This window comes from Protopterus annectens, chromosome 11.part0 (genome assembly GCF_019279795.1).
Source record: "Protopterus annectens isolate FY-2018-M chromosome 11.part0, PAN1.0, whole genome shotgun sequence".
Taxonomy (NCBI): domain Eukaryota; kingdom Metazoa; phylum Chordata; order Ceratodontiformes; family Protopteridae; genus Protopterus; species Protopterus annectens.
The window spans coordinates 1490549812-1490575479 of record NC_056745.1 but is presented as its reverse complement, the minus strand read 5'-3'; the positions used below and the strand labels follow the sequence as shown (position 1 = coordinate 1490575479).

The 25668-nt window shown below is 39.4% G+C and overlaps 1 protein-coding gene across 1 annotated transcript in view; it reads left to right on the top strand.

Annotated features, from left to right (window-relative positions):
- Nucleotides 1-25668, top strand: part of LOC122815930 (polyamine deacetylase HDAC10-like) — a 752749-nt gene that overhangs the window by 188148 nt on the left and 538933 nt on the right. The window lies entirely within an intron of this gene.

The window sequence follows — 25668 nt, the reverse complement described above, 5'->3', positions numbered from 1 at the left end:
ATTATTATTGTTATTATTATTATTATTTTTTATTATTATTATTTTTGTTGTTATTATTATTGTTATTATTATTGTTGTTATTATTATTATTTTTTATTATTATTATTATTATTGTTGTTATTATTATTGTTATTATTTATTATTATTATTATTATTATTATTATTATTATTATTATGTTACATACTTAGAGGCGATCTCTGCTTGACTTACAAAGTCATGTCTGACCCAGCTCTGTTAGAAATGCCACATCTAAAGAAATCCCAATCTCTCCGTACTACACACTCCAGAGACCTCAACCACATTACCACAATCAACAGAACATGCTGGAGGGACAGGTTCATAACCCAGAGACTGCCCATGCTCTGGAATAGACTTTCCATACATGTCAAGCAGAGCACCTTGCTGTCCCTCTTCAAGAGAAATCTTGATGAGTGGATGGGTAATAGAAAGCTCACCCCGGGGATCACTCCAGTGGCTCTACTTGATAGAGGCACTGGGAATTAATGTCGGGCAGCATGATGCCAGGGCACTTCTATGGGCTAGGCATGTAAAGGCTCCAGGGCCATTAACCTAGTACACACCTATGAACCTATGAACCTATCGAAAGAAAATATGCTGTTAAAATTAATTTAAGTCCCAGTCTGCATAGGATGAGCTAAAATGTGCTCACTGCTGAAGACCATAGGTGAGCCTCTCTGCAAGCAAAACTGATGAAATAAGGGGAGGGGAGTGGATTAAACAGACATACCTGAAGTTCTATTCCATTCAGTCTTTGAGTGTCACTTGTTTACAATACTTCAGTTTAAGTTTTACTCTAGTTAATACACAACATTGATAGTTGAAGTGATGTGCTTATTTTGTGCAGTTTGGCCAGATCTGTGATTCTGTGAATTCAGGTTTAATCCTGCTGTATGCTAGAGGCACTATGTGTTGGGGTGAGGTGACTAGGAGAGTTAGAGCATTTGTGTCCTACATATGCCCAGCATGTGCAAAACCTTTACATAGTAATGAGCTTGTCAATGTTGCCTCATGTATTATATTCTTGCCCCCCCCCCCATTTATCTCACAGTAGTGACAGTGCTTTAGGTATGTGTGGTATCACCCTGGGCTGATATCTGCTCTGTAAATTGTGTAACACATTCTTTCACCTCCAGGTGGTATTTGGGTGGGCTTTATACAAACGGATTGAGGCTGAATATTTGCACAACAAAATATATTAGTCTGGATGTGCAGTTACTGATCATGCAGGTTGCAAAACAATATTTTTATTTAAGGTACAGTAAACACACTGTCAGATATGCAGTGACACAAAAGGGGCAATAAAACTGTGCATGTGGGTTATGTGGCTTGAAGATGCAGGGCACTCCCCTGTCTGTGTTAGGCACTGACCTGTCTGTGTTAGACACTGCCCTGTCTGTGTCAGGCACTACCCTGTCAGTGTTAGCTACTGCTCTGTCTGTGTTAGGCACTGCCATGTCTGTGCCCTGTCTGTGTAAGATACTACCCTGTCTGTGTTAGGCACTGCCCTGTTTGTGCAAGGCACTCCCCTGTCTGTGTTAGGCACTGCCTGTCTGTACAAGGTTCTGCCATGTCTGTGTTAGGCACTGACCTGTCTGTGTAAGGTGCTGCCCTGTCTGTGTTAGGCACTGCTCTGTCTGTGTCCTGCACTTCCCTGTCTATGTTAGGCACTGCTCTGTCTGTGTTAGGCACTGACCTGTCTGAGTTAGGCACTGCTCTGTTTGTGTAAGGCACTGCCCTGTATGTGCTAAGCACTGCCCTGTCTGTGTAATGCATTGCCTTGTCTGTGTTAGGCACTGCCTGTCTGTGCAAGGCACCGCCCTGTCTGTGTTAGGCACTGCCCTGTCTGTGTTAGGTGCTGCCCTGTCTGTGCAAGGCACTGCCCTGTCTGTGTTAGGCACTGCCCTGTCTGTGCAAGGCATGGTCCTGTCAGTGTGAGGCACTGCTCTGTCTGTGTTAGGCACTGCCCTGTCTGTGTAAGGCACTGCCTTGTTTGTGCAAGGCAATGCCCTATCTGTGTAAGGTGCTGCCTTGTCTGTGCAAGGCACTGCCCTGTCTGTGTTAGGCACTGACCTGTCTGTCTAAGATGCTGCCCTGTCTGTGCAAGGCACTGCCCTGTCTTTGCAAGGAACTGTGCTGTCTGTGTAAAGCACTGCTCTGTCTGTTTTAGGCACTGCCCTGTCTTCATTAGGCACTGCCCTGTCTGTGTAAGACACTGCTCTATCTGTGCTATGCACTGCTCTGTCTGTGCAAAGCAGTGCCCTGTCTGTGTTAGGCACTGCCCTGTCTGTGCAAGGCATGGTCCTGTCAGTGTGAGGCACTGCTCTGTCTGTGTTAGGCACTGCCCTGTCTGTGTAAGGTGCTGCCTTGTTTGTGCAAGGCAATGCCCTGTCTGTGTAAGGTGCTGCCTTGTCTGCACTGCCCTGTCTGTGCAAGGCACTGCCCTGTCTGTGTTAGGCACTGCCCTGTCTGTCTAAGGTGCTGCCCTGTCTGTGCAAGGCACTGCCCTGTCTTTGCAAGGAACTGTGCTGTCTGTGTAAGGCAGTGCTCTGTCTGTTTTAGGCACTGCCCTGTCTGCGTTAGGCACTGCCCTGTCTGTGTAAGACACTGCTCTATCTGTGCTACGCACTGCTCTGTCTGTGCAAAGCAGTGCCCTGTTTGTGTTAGGCACTGCCCTGTTTGTGCAAGGCACTCCCCTGTCTGTGTTAGGCAATGCCCTGTTTGAGCAAGGCACTCCCCTGTCTGTGTTAGGCACTGCCTGTCTGTACAAGGTACTGCCATGTTTGTGTTAGGCACTGACCTGTCTGTGTAAGGTGCTGCCCTGTCTGTGCAAGGCACTACCCTGTCTGTGTTAGGCACTGCTCTGTCTGTGTCCTGCACTTCTCTGTCTATGTTAGGCACTATTCTGTCTGTGTTAGGCTCTACTCTGTCTGTGTAAAGCACTGCCCTGTATGTGCTAAGCACTGCCCTGTCTGTGTAATGCACTGCCTTGTCTGTGTTAGGCACTGCCTGTCTGTGCAAGGCACTGCCCTGTCTGTGTTAGGCACTGCCCTGTCTGTGTTAGGTGCTGCCCTGTCTGTGCAAGGCACTGCCCTGTCTGTGTAGGGCACTGCCCTGTCTGTGCAAGGCATGGTCCTGTCAGTGTGAGGCACTGCTCTGTCTGTGTTAGGCACTGCCCTGTCTGTGTAAGGTGCTGCCTTGTTTGTGCAAGGTAATGCCCTGTCTGTGTAAGGTGCTGCCTTGTCTGTGCAAGGCACTGTCCTTTCTGTGCAAGGCACTGCCCTGTCTGTGTTAGGCACTGCCCTGTCTGTGTTAGGCACTGCCCTATCTGTCTAAGGTGCTGCCCTGTCTGTGCAAAGCAGTGCCCTGTCTGTGTTAGGCACTGCCCTGTCTCTATTAGGCACTGCTCTATTTGTGGTAGGCACTGCCCTGTCTGTGTCAGGTACTGCCCTGTCTGTGTAACACACTGCCCTGTCTGTGTTAGGCACTGCTCTGTTTGTAATAGGCACTGCCCTGTCTGTCTTAGGCACTACCCTGTCTGTGTTAGGCACTACTCTGTCTGTATTAGACACTGCTGTGTCTGTGCTAGGCACTGCCCTGTCTGTGTTAGGCACTACCCTGTCCATGTAAGGCACTGCCCTATCTGTTTAGGGCACTGCCCTATCTGTTTTAGGCACTATCCTGTCTGTGTAAGGCACTGCCCTGTCTATGTTAGGCACTGTTCTGTCTGTGTTAGGCACTGCTCTGTCTGTGTTAGGCATTGCCCTGTCTGTGTTAGACACTGCTGTGTCTGTGCTAGGCACTGCCCTGTCTGTGTTAGGCACTACCCTGTCCATGTAAGGCACTGCCCTATCTGTTTAGGGCACTGCCCTATCTGTTTTAGGCACTATCCTGTCTGTGTAAGGCACTGCCCTGTCTATGTTAGGCACTGTTCTGTCTGTGTTAGGCACTGCTCTGTCTGTGTTAGGCACTGCCCTGTCTGTGATAGGCATTGCTTTGTCTGTGTAAGGCACTGCCCTGTCTGTGTTAGGCACTGCTCTGTCTGTGTTAGGCACTGCCTTGTCTGTGTTAGGCACTTCCCTGTCTGTGTAAGGCACTGCCCTGTCTGTGTTAGGTACTGCCCTGTCTGTGTAAGGCACTGTTCTGTCTGTGTTAGGCACTGCCCTGTCTCTATTAGGCACTGCACTGTCTGGGTGAGGCACGGCCCTGTCTCTGTTAGGCACTCCTTTATCTGTGCTATGCACTGCCCTGTTTGTGTTAGGCATTGCTCTGTCTGTGTTTACACTTCGCATTAAGGAGCATTGGTTTACGTGTCTAAATGTATTTGAATTATCACTTAAGACACGGGCAAACATTCATTTATGTAAAAAAAAAACAAATCATGTTAAGCTGCTCCTAATTACAAACATTACACATTACAAATTTGTTTGTGTAACTATTATCAATCGAACATTAAATTAATTACTCAATTCCTTCCCTAAAATCTTACTCCTCCTACAAACAGTGTTCCGCATGTATTGTTCCCAAAATTTCCATTTTTTAATCTAATTTGCTCCTGCCCTTTTCTAAAGATCCTATTTCCTGTTCTTTTATCTGTGTTACAATATTCAGTACTTCAAATGCAGTTGGTTTAGTCTTTAATTTCCATTTTGTAGTAACTGCTTTTCTGGCAGCCTCCAGAATTAAACTTAGCAAGGTCTTATTATGTCTAAGCAATTCAGATCTGTATCCTAGCTGAATAAAATAATTTCCTTAGTTATACCCATTTGCTCACACAGTATTTCTGGCACAGTACTCTGTAGGGAATATTTGAAGTCTGCCAACTCATTACACTCCCAAAACATATGTTTCCAATTACCTCTTTCTTCCCCATCACACCTCAAGCATTTCCCATCTACCTTTGGAGTCTCCTTGCAGTATAAAATACCTTTGCAAACACTTCCAAACAAAAATCCTAACTCTTCTAGACTTTGTTGCAAACTTGGGAGCCATATGTATATATATATATATATATATATATATATATATATATATATATATATATATATATGTGTGTGTGTGTGTGTGTGTGTGTGTGTGTATATATATATATATATATATATATATATATATATATATATATATATATATATACACACATATATATATATGTCCTCCCATTGTTTCTTTGTGAATTTCTTATCCAATCTCTCATTCCAACCTGTTTTACCTTCCTGTGATTTAGTCCTATAGTTACTGTGCAATATTTTATGTTCCCTACTAATTATCCATTTTTTAACAGTGGTTTCTATTCTAGATTCAACTAAAAACTCTATCAGGGCAGGTCTTTCAATTAGGATTCCCCTATCCCTTTCTTTTTACCTATACTCTGATATCAAGCCCTGTTTGTGTTAGGCACTGCCCTGTTTGTGCAAGGCACTCCCCTGTCTGTGTTAGGCAATGCCCTGTTTGAGCAAGGCACTCCCCTGTCTGTGTTAGGCACTGCCTGTCTGTACAAGGTACTGCCATGTTTGTGTTAGGCACTGACCTGTCTGTGTAAGGTGCTGCCCTGTCTGTGCAAGGCACTACCCTGTCTGTGTTAGGCACTGCTCTGTCTGTGTCCTGCACTTCTCTGTCTATGTTAGGCACTATTCTGTCTGTGTTAGGCTCTACTCTGTCTGTGTAAAGCACTGCCCTGTATGTGCTAAGCACTGCCCTGTCTGTGTAATGCACTGCCTTGTCTGTGTTAGGCACTGCCTGTCTGTGCAAGGCACTGCCCTGTCTGTGTTAGGCACTGCCCTGTCTGTGTTAGGTGCTGCCCTGTCTGTGCAAGGCACTGCCCTGTCTGTGCAGGGCACTGCCCTGTCTGTGCAAGGCATGGTCCTGTCAGTGTGAGGCACTGCTCTGTCTGTGTTAGGCACTGCCCTGTCTGTGTAAGGTGCTGCCTTGTTTGTGCAAGGTAATGCCCTGTCTGTGTAAGGTGCTGCCTTGTCTGTGCAAGGCACTGCCCTTTCTGTGCAAGGCACTGCCCTGTCTGTGTTAGGCACTGCCCTGTCTGTGTTAGGCACTGCCCTATCTGTCTAAGGTGCTGCCCTGTCTGTGCAAGGCACTGCCCTGTCTGTGCAAAGCAGTGCCCTGTCTGTGTTAGGCACTGCCCTGTCTCTATTAGGCACTGCTCTATTTGTGGTAGGCACTGCCCTGTCTGTGTCAGGTACTGCCCTGTCTGTGTAACACACTGCCCTGTCTGTGTTAGGCACTGCTCTGTTTGTAATAGGCACTGCCCTGTCTGTCTTAGGCACTACCCTGTCTGTGTTAGGCACTGCTCTGTCTGTGTTAGGCACTGCCCTGTCTGTGTTAGGCACTGCTCTGTCTGTGTTAGGCACTGCCTTGTCTGTGTTAGGCACTTCCCTGTCTGTGTAAGGCACTGCCCTGTCTGTGTTAGGTACTGCCCTGTCTGTGTAAGGCACTGTTCTGTCTGTGTTAGGCACTGCCCTGTCTCTATTAGGCACTGCACTGTCTGGGTGAGGCACGGCCCTGTCTCTGTTAGGCACTCCTTTATCTGTGCTATGCACTGCCCTGTTTGTGTTAGGCATTGCTCTGTCTGTGTTTACACTTCGCATTAAGGAGCATTGGTTTACGTGTCTAAATGTATTTGAATTATCACTTAAGACACGGGCAAACATTCATTTATGTAAAAAAAAAACAAATCATGTTAAGCTGCTCCTAATTACAAACATTACACATTACAAATTTGTTTGTGTAACTATTATCAATCGAACATTAAATTAATTACTCAATTCCTTCCCTAAAATCTTACTCCTCCTACAAACAGTGTTCCGCATGTATTGTTCCCAAAATTTCCATTTTTTAATCTAATTTGCTCCTGCCCTTTTCTAAAGATCCTATTTCCTGTTCTTTTATCTGTGTTACAATATTCAGTACTTCAAATGCAGTTGGTTTAGACTTTAATTTCCATTTTGTAGTAACTGCTTTTCTGGCAGCCTCCAGAATTAAACTTAGCAAGGTCTTATTATGTCTAAGCAATTCAGATCTGTATCCTAGCTGAATAAAATAATTTCCTTAGTTATACCCATTTGCTCACACAGTATTTCTGGCACAGTACTCTGTAGGGAATATTTGAAGTCTGCCAACTCATTACACTCCCAAAACATATGTTTCCAATTACCTCTTTCTTCCCCATCACACCTCAAGCATTTCCCATCTACCTTTGGAGTCTCCTTGCAGTATAAAATACCTTTGCAAACACTTCCAAACAAAAATCCTAACTCTTCTAGACTTTGTTGCAAACTTGGGAGCCATATGTATATATATATATATATATATATATATATATATATATATATATATATGTGTGTGTGTGTGTGTGTGTGTATATATATATATATATATATATATATATATATATATATATATATATTCACAGATATATATATATATGTCCTCCCATTGTTTCTTTGTGAATTTCTTATCCAATCTCTCATTCCAACCTGTTTTACCTTCCTGTGATTTAGTCCTATAGTTACTGTGCAATATTTTATGTTCCCTACTAATTATCCATTTTTTAACAGTGGTTTCTATTCTAGATTCAACTAAAAACTCTATCAAGGCAGGTCTTTCAATTGGGATTCCCCTATCCCTTTCTTTTTACCTATACTCTGATATCAATCCCTGATAGGGAAGGCAATCTCTGGCCTGTAGTCCCAATTTTGTTTTGGCTTCTTCCCAGTCTATTACATTTCCATCAATAGTTGTATGCTCACAATACCTTAGTTTTGGCACTTTTCTCCAGTAAATGCAAGTCCCCCCTTGCCATTTCTGTACCCATAATTACAGTAATCTGTACTGGTAAAATCTGCTTTGTCTATTCTGGTGTTGATCTAGTTCTTAGAATACTTTCTGTGACTTTATGACTATAATACTCTGTATGGTTGTTATTCTCCTTAAGGATCTGCATCTAAAATCCCACGTTTTTCCTTGAATTTCCTCCATCATCATCATCTTCATCGGCATCCCATTCCACTATGAATTATAGCTTTCTGCTTGTATTATGTATATTATTCATAAATGTGTAGCTCCAAAATATCCCTTCAGATGAGGTAATCCTAAAGCTCCTTGTCCTGTTGGAAGGATCAGTGTATCCCACTTGACTCTTCCCTCTTCCCTTCCCAGATAAAATCCTTCAACTGTTTATCAATTATTGCACAACTTTTCCTCTGGTTGGTAAAACTATGCCTTACCTGTATATAAAACTAAGTAAGTAAGATGCCCTTGGGTGGAAATTGACTCATGGCGACTCTATGGGTAGGTCTTTCTATAGCAGCGGTATGTTACTGAGGACCCTGACTTGGAAACTGTGTGTTGCTATTCCTTCAAAATAATTTTCTTCCCTAGAATAAAATATATGTTGTATTTAGGAATACAGTGAATTCTCTGACTACAAGCCAGATAGAAAAGGAAATCAATATTTTATCTGATGACATTAAACGTGGAGGTTTAGCCCTCAGCAAATTTGAAATAACGCCATCAGTAGATGGCTTCCTGTACTGACAGCCTGGCTGGTTTACTCAGGGAGAGGAACCTGGGACAGCAAAAGCTGTAGATTAATGCAAGCACTGTCATGCAGTGTTTCAGCGCAGTCACGGAGAGTTTTGAATACCGTCTTTTGGTAAAGAATCAGTACATTAAAAATTAATACTTTATTGACATTTTGTACCATAGTTATGCTGTGTGGTTTAAAGCCTATGCTGGTATCCTGACATCTTTTATTTGGTATGGTAAGCGATCTTATATTAATTTTGATTTGCTTACCCGGACAAAAAACAAATGAGGTGTTCATTTATTCATTTTTTTATCTGTACTACTTGACAGATGGAAAAGTTTATGTTACCTAACTAACTCATCAGTCTGTAGGACTGCAATTAAAACTAAAGTGGGTTAGCAAGCTATTGCAATGCTATGGAGTGTTGGTATCAAAATATTCTCTTCTTGACTGTTTGAGTCTGCCTGTGTTTCAGGGAAGGAGGAAGAACCTCCTGTCAGTATTACATCTTGAAAAGCTACAAAGGCTCAGGAACTGATGTAAGATAAAAATCTGCACCATTACAGAGCAGCGACATTTTTACAAAATGAGAATTAATATGGGGTTTACATTAAATAAAATGGGGTTTACATTAAAGAAAACGTACTATAACATCAAAGAGGTGCTCGTATAAGATGTTCTGGTCAATGAGACTTGGAAGACCTCTCTGAAACTGCATACCTGCTATCTGTTGTCTCATACTAGCTTCTATGATATCAGTTTGCCTCAGCAGTTAGGACAAGGGTCTCAAATTCAAAAACATGTGAGTTCTTAGTGAGGACTACCACACTCAGCTGAGAACCACAATCTCCAAAACAAAAAGAAAGTTAGTCAGTGTGGCCTGGAATGCAGTGTAATTGTTTGCCTGTTTCAGAATTATGCTGACCTGAAGGCTGGTTAAGGATCAAGTGTCATGAGTTTTAGATACCTGAGACTGGGCATCTCTGTACCTTTGCACTACGGTCACATGGGATCATTGTAAGTGCAGCTCACAGTGGGAGGAGCTACCAGCAGTTCCCAGGCCTTCATCAAAACATTCCATCTGATCCCGTCTGACTGGTCAACTTGTCATACTGGCAACAGAAGACTGAATGTCTGCAGAAACACCTGCTGTCTCCACAAGCTTTCAAAGCTCTCATTCGCATCCATACATCCAGGTTAAGATCCATCACTGCAGGAATATGATGCAGTGCCCACTATACAGTGCTTATTCTTTGTTTTTTTTGCCCATATGCTTCTGACTGATGTCCTACGATTCATGTTAATGGTGCAAAATTAAAGCATGTGTTGCAGGATTGCCTTGGCATAGGCAGTGTTTGGCATGAATTCAAAATGAAGGGAAGTGTCATTCAGTTTGTCTGCTTTATAACCCTTGATGTACGCATGTTCCTCTTAGAAGAATATTTAGGAAACATGAATTGTATTTCTCAGTCCAAACTGTTTTGAGTCTGTCTTGTTCTACTAAAAATATAAAAACAGACTGCAAATACCAAGTTTACCTATAGGTTTATCATTAATTAGCACTGCGTTCTCTTACTGACTTTTATCACAGTCTAGGATGGCTAATAAGGATGCATGAGTAGAGTTTCTGACTATAATTACAGATGAGGGTAAATCTGTAGGTTTCTGTTTTAGTATGGCTTAGCTGAGGATTATCTTTTGTGGTAATTTGCCTTGTTAGCCTGCCCTGTTAAAAGTGTTCTTATACCATTTTATTCCCTAAAAAAGTAACCAATACATTTGTAAGTTTTAAACCCATGTATAAAATTGATAGAGCATATACTCGAGTGTCCAGAATTTTATTTTACTGATATTTATTTACCACGGTGGTGTGTTGATCAAAACTTAACATTTGCAGACCCAGTCTGGGTGAAAAAACATTCACAAGTAATATAGTAAAAATGGAAGATACAGACAGAAAGCAAATAGCAAAACTAGGCCAATGCAAAAACACAATATTTACAAGTAGTACACAAAAGTGGAAATACAGAGAGAGACAAAATCAAAATTATATTATGCAAAATTACAAAATTTATGTTTGATTCAAGAGTCAGGTTTAACAGATAGTATTAATAAAACAACAGGAATGCATTATTCTTTTGTTCACTCACTATAATGTTAAATATTGTTCTTCGAAAGTAGACTTTTAAGCTTTTTAATGTTTGTATTAATGCATCTATGTAGGTTTTGCTTGTCTGAGTTTTAATCAATAAAGATGATTTGTAAAAACATTATGTCAACTAAAGTGGAAGAGAACTGGACAGAATCTTGGGGATTGCAGAGAAACAGCATGCTTTCTAATTTTTTTTTCACATGGAGCTGTGTATGTAACTTAGATATATAGTTTAATATCTGAATAACACCAGTTTTTATTAGGGTATAAACACTGCATTTATCTCTTTCCTTTTGACCTGTTTTTCAAATGAGGGAACTCCTTTTGTATGATATATTACCAGATTTAGCAGAGAGCTTCCACTGTAAGTAGATTGAAAAAAGTTGGAGGTATTGCTGGAGAAGCATTCCTAGATTTGAAACCTGACCTTTACAATCCTAAAGAGAATGAAAGCAGGTGTACCCAATCCTTATCAGAAAAAAAAGAAAAAGACCCCCCCCAAAAAAAAACTTTATTAATCCATGTTTGCCAGCGAGTCATTCTAGAATTCACAGAATGTAATAGAGAATCTCAAATTGTGTTCTAAATTTCAAGTCATTGGATCTTGCTTTGACTGAAGAACTTGTCTCATAAATATAGTTCTTATTTTGTTGGGTCCCACATTTACCCTATGCCATCCAAGTTGTCATTTGCGTGGAGTTTGTGAAATCACACTAACTTAGGTCAGTAGCAAAATAGGGTTGGAATAGTCCTAACCTGTAAAGGTGTTATAGTAATGCTTTAATATAATTAATTTATTTTGTTGAGTGGGTTGGTGAATTGGTCCTCAGACTATTTCCAGACATGACCTGGGCCAGTTAGGGGATACAAAATTTTCAGCAGAGAATTACATTTCTTTGATACTATATAGTTCAAAATAATATAACATAAACATTTAGAAACACAAGAAATATTTGGCAGTAAGAAATGAATGCGCTAACAGATATACATCTAGCTTATAAAATATAAATGTCAGGATGGCCAAATGATCCCAGGTGCCAGATTCAAGGGTTGAGCTCCTTCCATGGGTCATGGAAATTCTGGTGTCCAGATGAAGGCATGGGTTCATATCCCACTTCTGATAGATAATATTTTGGGTCACTTAGCCAGAGCTGCTCTTTGCTTGGTGATTATGCCAGAAGAACAGTGCTTTTGCTGCATTCCAAGCCACTCACTGCCAAAAAACAAAAATGAGTACTAGTTAAGCTTTTATCGCACTTCACTGACTGTTTTTATTAAACTGCTGATTCATTGCTGTTATTCTTCATGCATTTCTGCTCTTTTGATACTGTACTATTACTGTTGCTTTAAGTAGCTGGTTACATTGTATCGACTAGATTCTGCTCTGCTGAATCTGGATTCTGTGAGCTTCTTAAACCTGAGCACTATACCAGCCATCTTACATTAAGAGGGCTGTTTTCTGCACCCTTGTAGCAGAACTGTTCAGATCTAGACCAATCTGAATAGGGGCTTGCTGAAGGAAGACTCACTGTGTGCTTCCCTGATTGGTAGTTTGCCTTATTCTCATTTATTACAGCTAATATTTAAGCCACGTGTTTGCATATAGTTGCTCTCCATGCAGCAGTGAATGGCAGTGTCCTGTATAGATGCAGTCGACTTGTAGACAGGTCTTACTTTAAACAACTGTCAGTGCAACCAGTCCTAGCACTCTGCTGCTCTAGGAGCAACTCAATTATGTGCTGAGCAGCGTTGCTTTATTGGACAACCCCAAAATGCACAACTACAGCTCTCATTCCTAATCCGTGGGCTACCAGTGCAGACCAGTCACAGCAACCCACTCCATTCCCCAATATAATGTACAGTAAAAACCTGCTATCATATATGGGCAGTTTCCCATCATCTCTCTGATCAGCCTGCTGGACATGGGCATCCTGAGGCAATGTAGGTATTGTCTCAGCTATACTGATAACCACTTACTCCTAAATCAGACTAATGTGAGTAGTAATTTAGCAAAAGCCCAGAGGTCTCACAAATGCAGGCTTCAGAAATCGCACACAGCTAAGCCAACAACAATCACAACACGTAATAACATGCACACCAGTGTCTTAACAAACAAGCCCATAAAGTACCTCACCACTAAATCCAACGTACTAGACATAGATGATTTCTGAGTGAGACAAACTGATGTCCCGCTCACCAAACTGGACAAGGAGATGCTTATGGCTAGCTCCCTGTCAGGTGCCGACAAACAAACAAATAAACAAACAAATTAGAGATCTAGTCAAGTCATCCAAAGTGAATTACGAAGCAAAAAATAGCCTCCCTAGCTAAGGATAATCACAAGGCATTTTTTAACTATGTCCAAAACCTTAAGGGGAATACTCAGCTATGCACAGAGCTAGTTGTGGATGGCACCACCTAAACTCAACCAGAGGAAATAGCCAATCTGATAGCAGACAGATTTGGATCAAATTTCATCCCCTTCTATCCACACTGGCCATCCCCCAAATATACCGGCCACCACTCCTCTGCCTGTTATCACTAAACAGCAGGGCATAGCTCCACCCTCTATGACAAAAAACACAGCATTAATGGGACCAGACAACATCCCAGGTTGTCTTTTAAATAACTTAAAACATGACCTAGCTGACCCACTTTGATCCTTATTCAACCACAGCCACAGGACTGGCTATGTTCTGACAGAATGGGAGGACAGAAACAGTCATTCCTCTGCAGGGGGGGGGGTAACCATCAACTGACTCTGGAAATTAGAGACCTGTAAGCCTGACTAGCCTCATCTGCAAGGCCATGGAAGGAATCATTTTGGACCTTATTAAAAAGGTGACAGGTGACCTCTAGATTCTGGACCCTACCCAGTTCAGATTCGTTAAGGGTAGATCTTGTCTGTTAAACCTGGTTGACTTCTTTGAGGTCACCAAGGCCGTTGATGAGGGAAAAATTGTACGTACTGCCTACTATGACCTAGATAAGGCATTTGACATGATCCCTCACTTGGCTATTTTACAGGAAAATTCTCAGTTGTAAATTAACCCCTACATCACCAGATGGGTAGCTAAATGGCTCACTGACACAACACATACTGCCAAAGTAGGCAAATTCACACCTAACAAAAGGCCAGTCACCAGCTGCATACACAGGGTTCTGTGCTGGGCTTGTTACTGTTGAGAATTTATTTCTCAGAAGTCCAGGCAAATGTGGATGGCCTATGGTTGTCCAAGTTAGCCGATGACTGCAAATTGGGAGCAATCATCGAGTCTTCCAATGATTCCAATATACTGCAGAAAAGGTCAACACAGACAAATGATTGGTGCCAAAGCCATGGATTGAAACTAAATGCAAAAAATGCATAATTATTCTCTTTGGGAAAGCTAACTCCCTAGCTAATTATAATATAGACAGCACTCTCCTAAGAGACGGCCCAATGGTATGTGACCTGGTTACACATGTTGATAGTGATTTGAACTTTGACCACCATGTGTCCCCAGTGGTAAAGAAATCCTTCTATGTGGCACATCTCATAAGTAAAGGCATGTCATCTAGATATAAGGACATTATAATTCCATTGTACTTGGCCCTCATCAGACCAATAATTGAGTACAATGCTCCCTTTTACATGTACCTCACCAGATACCCGCAACAGCTGGAGAGACCCCAGAAGTTTCTCACCAAAAAAAATAGGGTACACAAAACAAATCCTACATGGAAAGACTGAAAGCCCCATCACTGTATTCTGTCTCCTATAGGCTACTAAGAGGTGATCTGTGTTTGGCTTACAGGGCAGTCTCTGAATCCTGCCCTAATGAAAAGTAGCACATTTATAAATCAAACTGAAAGAGGGTCACCCACTCTAAAAATCTCAAACTTGTGCCTCTGAAATGAATAAATCATGCTGGAGAGATAGCTATATCTTCCAGAGACTACACCTCTTCTGGAACAACCCCCCCCCCCATTCACGTAAAAGGAGCCTGTCCCTGACACTCTTCAAGCAAACCCTGGATCAATGGATGGATATTCATAAATTTACTCCTGGCATGGTGCCCATGTCCCTCATGGACAGAGGTAGGGAGGAAGAGGCAGACAGTATTATATACCCTACCACAGGTGCATAACTCTACAAAGTTAGCTCCCTTAACTATTGATAATCGGGTAATTCAGGACAAATATAATCAGATGGGCATATTCCGTTCTGGATGAGATAATCAGATTACTCCATGGTCCACAAGCCAATAGGAAGGTGCGTTTACTCCATATGAAATTTTAATACCCAAGTTCTCCAACCTTTATCTGAAGTATAGCATCAGTGTTTCAGTGGCTAATCCAAGCAGCGTTGGAGAATGTGAAAAGGCCTTCCTCATTCCCCTGGCTGATAAAAGTGCAGATACCACACCACTGGTGTTGACTGGGGTTATAAGAGCCTGATAAAGCAGTGTACCTTTATCTAGGAAAAGGCCTATAATTCCATAAGTTTTAAGTCTTTCCCCCCAAAAATTCACATTCTAAGAAATCAAAGGTATTTCTTACATTTAAGAAAAATGTAGCCATTGGTGTAGCATTATCTTAATCCCATTGTTTCATACTTAATCATGACCTAATCAAGCTAGGCCTGTCTAGTGTTTGCTTAACAACCTCTTCCTGTGTATTCTTTACCAAATAAGATACACTCTTTCCAGTTTAGTAGCCAAAATCATGACATATATTTTCATATCTAGTGAAACCAAATAACACTGGCTAATAATTCTCACCTTGTGAAATACTACAGTCATCTTTAGGTAGTAAGATAATACTGAGCGCTCCAAATGAATATGGGAGTCTGCCTCCTCTGTTAGCTTGACTGTGCAAATCCATTAGGATGTGTGCTAACATATCAATTTAGGACCTATACAGCTTGAAAGGTAGCTCATCTGGTCCTAGAACATGACATTTTGAAATCCATTGAAAAACTTGTAGGAGTTTGAACAACCTAATGTGCTGATTTAACTTAGCCATTTCCTTATAAGGAATCTGAGGGGGGTAGACATCCAAAGAAAAGCTGCTTTTCCTGTTTTTTTTTCCTGTATTCTTAATCTGATATGTATCGCTCACAAATTAGATATAATTTCATTGATTGCGAATATATCAGGATGCAGTGCTCCATTCATTCTTCAAAGTTGTAATCTGCGTTTTACTTTTTCTTCCTTTTAATCTAAATGCCCAAAGTTTAGGTGAGGAGATGCTGTTTGGCCAATGAAATTTTCTATCCATTCTACTTGGAAGAGACATGTACCCTCCCATACCTCTTGCTAATTATATAGACCAACAATGGGATCACACAGCAGTGAGGAAAGGACAAATTCCATTTTCAACATTTTGCGATTTTGACATTGTATACCTTCAACATTTTGTACTTATTTATTTATTTGACTTTGTTAACCGGGTTGGTCTGACTGGGCAAGATGCCCTTTTTCAGCAGAGACCCGAGGAGAAACGCTACAATTACATAATAATACATTGATTAATACAAAAATTAAAGTAGGAGAACAATTGATCTTTATACAAAGCAGGTAAAAAATAGATAAAAACAAGGAAACGAACATATAAGTAAATCATAAGAACATATTACACTAAATAATGTCAGTGATTTAAAACAACGTTTGATGAAGCACAGAGGAAAGATCTCTCTCTCTCTGTCTACATATATATAAAGTGGATATAAAAGGTTTACACACCCCTGTTAAAATGCCAGGTTTTTGTGATATAAAAAAAATGAGACCACAATAAATCATTTCAAACTTTTTCCAACTTTAATGTGACCTATAACCTGTACAATTCAATTGAAAAACAAACAAATCTGTTAGGGGAAAAAATATAAAAAATAAAAAAAGTACAATAAGCTAGTTCTCTGCACACCCTTATAGTAATACTTTGTTGAAACACCTTTTGATTTAATTACAGCATTTAGTCTTCTTGGGTAGGAGTCTATCAGCATGACACATCTTTGACTTGGCAATATTTGCCCACTCTTCCATGTAAAAGTGCTCCAAATCTGTCAGATTGTGAGGGCATCTCTTGTGCATAGCCCTCTTCAGGTCACCCCACAGATTTTCTATTGGATTTAGGTCTGGGCTCTGGCTGGGCCATTCCAAAACTTTAATTTTCTTCTGTTGAAGCCATTCTTTTGTTCATTTGAATATATGCTTGGGTTCATTGTCATGTTGAAAGGTGAAATTCCTCTTCATCTTCAGCTTTCTAGCAGATACCTGAAGGTTTTGTGCCAAAAGTGACTGGTATTTGGAACGATTCATAATTCCCTCCATCTTCACTAAAGCCCCAGTTCCAGCTGAAGAAAAGCAACCCCAAAGCATGATACTGCCCCCACCATGCTTTACCATGGGGATGGTGTTCTTTTGGTGATGTGAACTGTTGTTTTTGCTCCAAATGTACCTTTTGGAATTGTGGCCAAAAAGTTCAACCTTGGTCTCATCAGACCATAACACATTTCCCTGCATGCTTTTGGGAGACTTGATGTATTGCTATGCAAATTTTAGCCAGGCCTGGATATTTTTCTGTGTAAGAAAAGGCTTCTGTCTTGCAACCCTACCCCATAGTCCAGACATATGGAGAATACGGGAGATTGATGTCACATGTAGTACACAACCAGTACTTGCCAGAAATTCCTGCAACTCCTTCAGTGTTGCTGTAGGTCTCTTGGCAGCCCCCTGACCAGTTTTCATCTTGTCTTTTCATCAATTTTGCAGGGACATCCATTTCTTTGCAACATCACTGTTTTCCCATATTTTCTGCACTTTTTGATGACTGACTTCACTGTGTTCCATGATATATCCAATGCTGTGGAAATGTTTTTGTCCCCTTCTCCTGATTGATAACTTTCAACGAGATCCCTTTGATACTTTGTAAGCTGTCTGTGAACCATGGCTTTTGCTGTAGCAGGCAACTGAGTAAATGCAAGGAAAATCCTACTAGGACAGCTGAACTTTTTTGGGGGTTAATCAGAGTCTCTTTATTTGATGTCAGGTGTGTACCCAAGAAGACTGAATGATGTAATTAAATCAAAAGGTGCTTCAACAAAGTATTAGTTTAAGGGTGTGCACACTTATGCAACCAGCTTATTGTATGTTTTTTTAATTTTTTATATTTTTCCCATAACAGATTTGTTTGTTTTTCAATTGAATTGTACAGGTTATAGCTCACATTAAAGGTGGGAAAAGTTTTGAAATGATTTATTGTGGTCTCATTTTTTATATCACAAAAACATGGCATTTTAACAGGGGTGTATGCACTTTTTATACCCACTGTGTGTATGTATGTATATATATATATATATATGTTTGCCTAAAATAGTTAACAGAAAAAGATCGGCAGGTTTATGTGAATGCTTGGAGACAAAAATTCCATACAAATAATGCTGCTGATGTTTTTTGTCGACTACTTTAGGTCAACATTTTGATGTCTTTTTTTTGGGGGTTTACATCATTTAGGTAAACCTATATATATATATATATATATATATATATATATATATATATATATATATATATATATATATATATATATATATATATATATGTTTATATAATAATATATGGGTGCTATATGATTTGCCAGTGCACACAAATCATTGCATATGCTGAAATATTAGTCATTTCTGTTGGTGATACCATTATCAAATTATGTAACAGCTGAACTTCAACAGATTGTCAGTTACATCCATCCAGAGCTTTCCCCCTTTCTATGAGATTGTGCAACCCTGGATTTAGTGTATTTAATTTCCATTTAATTTTCAGGGGGTATAGGTTCATAGGTTCATAGATTAGTACTAGGCTAGCCACCCTTCCGAGCCATTTTAAGCCTAGCCAATTATCCCTTGTGAGACTCAAACCCTGCACTTTGTGTTTGTAAAGCAAACACCTTAACCATTAGGCCATCCTCCCAACCCCAGAGATAAAGCACCCCCCCACACATAAAAGTTGTATTTTGTTTTAGTTTTGGTCATTGCAAATGTAAATATTTATAGTAGTGCTATAGAATGAATTGTCACACCTTAGTAGTAATGTAGGCATGCCACGAATTAAACTCAAGTATGTAATGTAGGCATGCCACGAATTAAACTCAAGTATGTAATGTAGGCATGCCACGAATTAAACTCAAGTATGTAATATAGGCATGCCATAAATTAAACTCAAGTATGTAATGTAGGCATGCCACAAATTAAACTGAAGCATGTAATGTAGGCATGCCACGAATTAAACTGAAGCATATAATGTAGGCATGCCACGAATTAAACTCAAGTATGTACGGATGACAGTACACAAACCAGTCCGGTTGTTGTTCTTCTTTTGGCTTTTCCCAGTTAGGGGTCGCCACAGTGGAACTCTGGTCTGCTAATGACTGGCAGTAGATTTTTATGGTGCCGAGGTGCCAGCCCGATGCCCAACCTTCAACGAAGGCATGCCCATTCATGCATGTCTTTCGAATGCCACTCGACTGAGGGTAGGCCATGCAGACTCCACACAGAAGGCACTCCAGCCGAGAACTGAACGGAAGAACCTCTTGCTGTGAGGTGACAACGCTACCGCTGCACCACCTCGGCTCTACACAAACCAGTCCGGTAATAACTAATATTCATAAGTTGTAATGGCGACAATCCAAAACACAAACTATTAGTGTTACGTTATAAACATATTTACAGTAATAAAACTCCTTAAGGTAAAGTGTAGTTAATACTTACGTGAACCCAGAGCTTAGCTGAAACAATTCTCTGTTGGTTTGTGATTTATTGATCTTTACCATTAAAAGGAGAGGTGTGACTGTGTGAGCTGAAACAATTCTCTGTTGGTTTGTAATTTTTTGATCTTTACCATTAAAAAGCAGAGGCGTGACTGTGAGTGATAGTGAGCAGAAGCTACTGCATGCATTTGCTCATGATATAACGGCATTCCAGCTTTTGTCTGACTTTCACAACTTGTACAGTCAGAGCAACTACTTTATTTTACTTAATTAAATATTTAGTTGTATATTGTTTGTGTGATTTTTCTCGCTGAAGTTGATTTAAATTATCTTTGAATTCTGTGGTAACTGATTTTATTATCCTTTTCTTTTAAAGTTCTTTATTCATTTACAGCTGAACATGGATTCCTTAAATGATATGCCATTAATAATTTGCTAAAGCACAAATACCTTCTACAGTGTCATAAATGCCATGTATAGTTAAAGGTCACGCCTGATAACACTGTGTTCCTCGTGTCAGATGTTGGATGATTTGCTTGCCATTGTTAGAAGTAAATCTACACTTACTGATGATGATCGCACTTATGTAATTGGCACGGCTTGGAGAACTGTTGTCACAGACATTAATGACTGGACTGGTGAGATGAATAATGTAGACATAGAATAAATAGAACACATTTAGGACTAGCAGTGTGTGTTGTCAGTAAAGATCACTCGGCTCCTGTTGAACAAGATAAGACGACTGATGACTTAGGAATTCTGTATACGAGTATTCAGCGATTTGAGGAGTCAGAGCGTATAGAAGAAAATAAAAAAAGAAAGAAAGGGCAAAGTTCACAACAAATAAGGAAAAAAAGAAACAGATTAATGTTTGTAAAGCAAAGAAAATATGTACTAAAAAGGACACTGTTTTGTTATGTAACACACAGAATACAGGCAATGATAACAGTTTTCTACCAGAAAACTTTCAGTCTACAGAAAAAGATGTATTTTTTTCCAAGGAATGTAGAAAAAAGAGACAAGAGGCAGGTGAAAAGGAAGAAATCAAAGCTGAAAGCGGAAGGATTACAGAACACTATATTACTATTATTATTATTATATATACTATTGTTAAGAAGAACGAGAAGAAAGACAGATGTTGACAACATGATGCAAGTTTTGGATGTACAAAGTCAGCTGGATGAGAATTGCATGCTTGCAAATGTAATACAGAATGAAAACAGTAGGATTAATAAGACTAATGGTGATGAAGATCTATCCTTCGTAACAACTGACAGAGTGGATATTAATGTATTAGAAGTTGGAAGATTCTTCAGAGCTGGTCAGACAAGATATTCTTGGAGATTCAGTTATTAGAGAAACTGATGCTTGCTTTTGCAGAGAAGGTAATGAACATTGAATAGTGTTATGCCATGAGCAAAAATAGAGGATGTAGGAAAGACCTTAGAATGCCTTAAGGTTAGGAAGTATGCATCTGTTTTTATTTATGTTGGTGCAAATGGAAGAGGACTCTCTGACTGTTAGTAAGGAACAAGCCTCTTAGACAGTATAGTTTGTACAGGTGTTATGATGTATTTTTCACAAATGACATATAGAAAGGAAAGTCAGGTCACCATGAATCAAAAGATTTTTTGGGTAAATACCTGCATGAAAAAATATCCTATTTAAAAAGTGGAACTGTGTAGAGCACCAGAGCCATATTCTGGCAGACGTGCGTTTGTCAAGATCACGTAAGAGAATTTTTGATCAGATATTTTGTAATATTTGACAAACACAAGGCAGGCTTTTTGCCAGGTAGAAAAATTAATAGTTCACAGATAGCAACAGCTAATGCATCTCTGATGGTTGTTAATGTTAGAAACATTAATAATAATGTTTTTGTTCTTTTATTGGAAAATTAGCTGTGTTCCTACAAGACTGATGTTGTTAGTGTTTGTGAAACATGGTTAAAGAAAAATGACTGGAAACCAGTACTGTCAGGGTATAAATGTTTTTATTACAACAGACATTCTAATAAAAAAGTCAGGTGGAGGTGTAATGGTAGGGATTACGGATTTCTATAAGACCTGTGATTATTACTTATTCATTGATGACACCAATATTATAGATTGTGTAACTGTGACAATAAAGACAACCATGGAACATATAACAATTGTTGGAGTGTATAGACCACCAAACGCAAGTGCTGATGACCTAGAGGAATTTGTGTCTTGCATGAAACACAGGAAGGAAAAATAATAGTGGCTGGGGACTTAAATTTACCATAAACAGACTGGAATAATATTGATTTAACAACATTAGTAAGGAAATTAATTACAATACATGAACAGGAACAACAATTGTAATTGGAGTAATTGGTTTGGTTGAAAAAGTGTAGAAGGAATGTGGAAAGTTTTGAAAGAGAAATTGTTTGAATGCAAAAAATAATAAAAAAATACTTAACATTTGGGATCTAGGCAGTCAGCTTCATAAGGACATGTTTCCATAAGATCAACATACCTGCTTAATGTGAGACAGAGAAAAAATACAAGAAATAGAAAAGAGGTGGTACTATTAATTTGAAAACTGAAATAAACAAATTGGACAGAGAAATTAAACATGGTGTGAGACAAGATCAAGAAAAATGTGAAGAAAATTTATATGAAATAATTTTATAGATACATAAGATGCGATAGGAGTAAAGACATACAAATTAATAAACTGTGCAGATTCTAAACTTTATTTTCAGACACAACAGATTATAAATGTATTTACAAAATCTTATGCAAAGCAGTTTGACTCCACAAAGGGGGTGATAAATTGTCCTAGTGATATCTAAGTAATCCCAGATGCTGAAATGAAATTAGATTATATTGAAAAAGAGCTATACAAACTGGATCCAAACAAAGCAGAGGGAGGAGGTGGAATTAATAATAATGAACTGAGAACACTTTGACATGAACGTACAGTACTATTGTATCTTTTATTTATTGGGAGATTCCTCAAGGTTGGAGACATGTACGTGTTAAACCTGTCTTTAAGGGAAAGGGGAATATGACAAACCCAGAGTCATACAGACTCATAAGTTTACTTTCCTGTTGTGGAAAATAATGGAGAAGGTTATATTGGATAAATTATTGTCAGAATTGAAAAGGTTGGGATTTAAAACTATATATTAGCATACATATATTGAAAAATAGATCTATAACCACCTATAACATGGTCTTCTATAACAATATAATAACAGCTATGAATGAAAAATTGTGCTGTAATATAATGTATATAGATTTAACTTCAGCAGTTGCTAGAGTCATACACAAAACCCTGATCAATGAATTAGAACAACTAGGTATTGATGTACTCTTGATAATCTGGATAGCTAAATGGCTTACAAATAGGACATGGCATATATCACACAGCAACTGGACAGGTAAAACCCTTGGTTACCATTGGGGTGTCCCACAGGGCTCTGTCCTAGGCCCTTACTTGTTTAGATTGTGTCTTTCAGATCTATCTTTTTACCTGAGGAATTATACGGTCTGTATGCAGATGACTTGATAATGGGGAAACTAGTTACGTGTTACAGCTAGGGCATGCCTGCCTGCAAAAGGACTTGACTAAATTGACCATTTGGGCACAGGAGAATAAAATGCTAATAAATACATAAAAAACGAAACATGATATTTAGGAGACATAAATTGAAAGGTGAATATGTAATACAGCACACAGAGATTAAAACTGTCGACTGATTTAAGGACCTGGGTATATGGGTAGATTCAGCTATGAATTTTTCTAATCATATCAACCAATTGATTAATGATAGTTATAGAACTATAGGTTGTATAAAAAAGATTTATAAAGTCTAGGAAATCAGAAATGATGAAATAATTGTTTGTCAGTTACATTAGACCCAAACTTGAGTATGGAATAACAAAGAAAACAAACGTGAGTAAACTGGAAAGAGTACAGCAGAAATATACCCAGGGCATCCATGGATGTGAAAATGTAAGTTGTATGAAAGAGTAAAATATCTATACTTGAGTTGTACAGTGACTCAGGAGATGTTATTCAGTTATATAGGGCATTTAGAGACAACTACCTTTGGGAATGTTTGAGGTTGTCAAAAAGTGCTAGAGACTCATCAGGCAACCTATGTAGAAGATTCCATAGGAATGAGAAGTGTACTAATTGGTTTTCTGAGAGAGCAGTTGATGCATGGAACAGACTACAAAATTACATTAAAGCAAGTTCTAGTTTTGATATTTTTATACAACATGCTCAAAATGTTTTTTTCATTAGTTTGGATATTTTTAGAACAGCCTGGGCACTTATCATGGGAATAACTGTTTGGTATATTTGCAGACTAGATTATTTGTTATGTATGTACTGAGCAAAGAAGCATTGGTACAAGAACCTCTAACCATGATCCCTGAAGATTTTTTGCTCTTTGTTCTTTTAGTCATATTTTTACCTTTGTGCTCTTTCAGGTTTTTTTGGTTTTGAAGAATTTGATGTTGATTTCAATGGATTTCACCTAGAATTTTATTTGAAGATACTAGTCCTGCTTTGCAGATGTAGACTCCTTGTTTCTAATTGTGTTAGTTGGTTGTTAATTAAGACCTTATCATCCAGGCAGTCAATTGAAAATGATTGATGCTGGAATGCATCAAACACCTCTGTTCTTGTGTGAGTAAATCCAGTCTGCGAGGAAGCTTGTGGTATTTACCCCTGTCCATTTTTGAAAGAAGGAAGAACCACAGTTGTCTAGGCCAGAAGGGAGCCACCACAATGATATTGAGGGATTCCTTATGAATCTTCATAGGTACCCTGAATATTATTGGAAAGAGTGGAAATGCATACAGGAACACTTCTGTCCAAAGCAAAGAAAAGGCATTTGTCTTCCATGCCTTCTTGCATAAAGTCCTGGAATAGAATCTTGTCAGTTCAAAGAGGAGGCAAAAAGTCTACCTGAGGATCAAATCTTGGAAGACCCCCAATCTAGTTTCTTTTGTAAGGGGTCTGCCCTGGTTCTGCTCAGCTTATCTCCCACACAGTTTTCCTCTGATGGAATGTAGGATGCATGTAAAGTGAGACTGTGCTGTGAAGCTGTATTCCAAGCTAACATGGCTAGTCTGCAGAGGGGGTACAACCTAATTCCTCCTTGCTTGTTGATGTACCACTTGACTGTGGTTTTGTTTGAAACCACTTTGAAGATGTCCTGGGGGCCAAAGATGGTTCAGAGAATTGAGTGTCTTGACCAGGGCAAGAATATTTTAGAGATTTATGTGCTTACATCTGCTCTCGGTGTCCCACACCTCTGCACTTTTATCCCTTCTGAAACTGCTCCCTAAGCAAAGTCTGAAGCATCGGTTGTGACTGGTTGCTTTGGAGCAGGGAGGGAGAAGGGGAGATCTGGATTTAAGGATATCTGTTGTCTGCACCAAAGATTTCTCTTCTGAAAAACCCTAGCAATGGGATTAGAAAAGACAAAGGGTGTTGATGGAACCAAAGACATTTCAAATAACACTGTATTTTTCTCATGTAGAATCTTGTCAAGGGTATCCTGAGAATCATAGATGCCATGAGACCCAAAATCCTAAAGTATTCCCTTGCAGTGACTGAAGTCTGAGTGGAGAACATTAGAAACAAATCTAAATAAAGATCTATTTTTCCTGTGAATAGGTAGGTATAAATAATAATAATAATAATAATATAATAAATTAAATAAATTTAAGCTGATAAAGTGTTTTTTCAAGGATGATTATATCACAAGTATAAATTATTATTGTAGTATTGATTTTTGTTGTGTATTCACAATGGATTACTCTTAAGTAAAGAAGAGGCGGAATGGGTAGGTAACAGATACATTTACATATTTAAGTACCTTTTGGGAATTAAAATAGTTAAATAGTTTATATATGGAAAAGGTGAAAGGAATTTTTGACCAGCTTATCTAATTAAAAATTGCCAATGTTGATCTATAGTGCTTGAGTGCTGATATGCCAAAGGAAGGCAAATTCTTATGTTCATCTTTGTGGAGGTCTGTGGACTCAGAAACCATCCTATTTCATAAAATCAACTCCAAGGCATCATTGTTACCACCTAAGGAGAAGTACCACCTCACCTCCAAACATCACAGGTACCATAGTACCCCCATGTGAACCATGGGGAAAACGGTACCTCTTTCCACTCACTGAAAACAGCTCCCAGTTTCATCTACTTGGCAGGTCACTT